The 1,436-nt window shown below is 51.1% G+C and overlaps 1 long non-coding RNA gene across 1 annotated transcript in view; it reads right to left on the bottom strand.

The window, feature by feature from the left end:
* Positions 1-659: 659 nt before the first annotated feature.
* LOC116070166 overlaps positions 660-1,436 on the bottom strand; it is an 11,767-nt gene continuing 10,990 nt past the window's right edge. Inside the window, exon 3 of the long non-coding RNA XR_004110296.1 lies at positions 660-723. This is a non-coding gene — a long non-coding RNA (uncharacterized LOC116070166). The remainder of the gene's footprint in view (positions 724-1,436) is intronic.

Genomic DNA, 1,436 nt, shown 5'->3' with positions numbered 1-1,436 from the left:
AGAGAGAAAATATCCCTGTGTTGTTCAGTGGAAACCCACCTCCTTAAAACTCATACACAAGGTTATGAGTGTCATCTGAGAACCCTTCACTTCTCTCTTCCACAGCTTTCTGGGTCTCATGGGCCACCGTCCACCTTGTCCCTACCTATCCCTATTCTATACTGATGGAACTCAAATTCCCCAGACTGTGGCTGTCAGGCCAAGCGAGGTGAAGTCTAGCCAGTGTGATTTCAGGGTCATTATTTGCTGTCTAGACACTGCAGTCATTAATGTCATTTCACCTCACATTACCTTTTTTTTTTTGGCAAGAGAAATTCTTTCACTGGTCTGGTCTTCTTGGCTGAGTCATGGCAGAGAGTGGTTCAAACAGGAAGTCCTCTGAGAGTGCAAGACCTGCAAGCTTCCCTGGGTCATGTGGGGTCCTGGAACCAGTATCTAAGTACGGGGGTGGGGTGAGGCTGGGGGAGGAGGATATGGAAGTGGGCTGCACATATCTGAGTATGACCCTGGTGTGGGGGTACTTGGCAACTGTCTTTTCTGAGGAGCCTGCAGGTGCTTGCTTGCACACACACGTGCACATGGTAGAGCAGGGGAAGCCAGAACAGCAGCGGAGTCTCCTCTGTCTGTGTGTGTCTTTCCATTCTCCCTCTGGACTGCACTTGAAAGCCAATGTTCAGACTGAATTGAGCTTTGGACCTGTGTGGCTTTCTTTACGTTCATCTTCTCCCACGGGGAGATGAAGAGGGCTCTTCACACTTGCTCACACCTGGCACACCAGGGCACCACTGAACAGGTTCTGTCCAGCCTCTGACTGTGGGCTGGAGGCTTCAGTTCTATAACACACTTCTCCCATGGACTCTATGCTCATGTAGTTTGATTTTCTCCTCATTGAGATTTAATGTGGCCCCCGATGGACAGCTCTAGAAGTCCTATGGAGTCCCCCAAGGGGGGAACTTCGAGGGAGCCCTCGTGCGTGGAGCAGACAGAGGAAGGTCAGGTAGTGTTCAGCTCTCCTCCCTGGCATTTGCTCATCCTTTCTGCCCTGGGTGCTGTCTGGTCTCTAGAGTGGCCAATGAGAGAGGGAATCTGAAAAGCTTGACCCCCTCAGAGAGCTTTAGAGCCCCTCTTCCTGGAGGGAGAGGGGGGATGGCCTGTACTTTTTCTCTTATACTTGTTTGTGTGTCCTCAGCAGCTTGGCACTTTGCCAGGACTCCGAGAAAAGCTTTGTCAGCAGCAGGGAAGTCTTGTGTATGCTAGTAGAAATGAGGTCTCGGTTTGGGTCTTAGCTGTGTGACCTTGAGTAAATCATCTAATGTCTCTGACACCCATGTTTCCTACCTACCGGCTGTCAGGGACAAAAACTGCCTTGCCCTCCTGACCTGTGGATGGGGAAAGGGTCTGTAATGGGAGGTGCTGAGCCGGTGAGGAGAATGGCT

The sequence above is a fragment of the Mastomys coucha genome, unplaced genomic scaffold, assembly GCF_008632895.1.
Source record: "Mastomys coucha isolate ucsf_1 unplaced genomic scaffold, UCSF_Mcou_1 pScaffold1, whole genome shotgun sequence".
Classification (NCBI taxonomy): Eukaryota; Metazoa; Chordata; class Mammalia; order Rodentia; family Muridae; genus Mastomys; species Mastomys coucha.
Note: the sequence above shows the minus strand (reverse complement) of the source record. Positions and strands in the feature narration are given on the sequence as shown.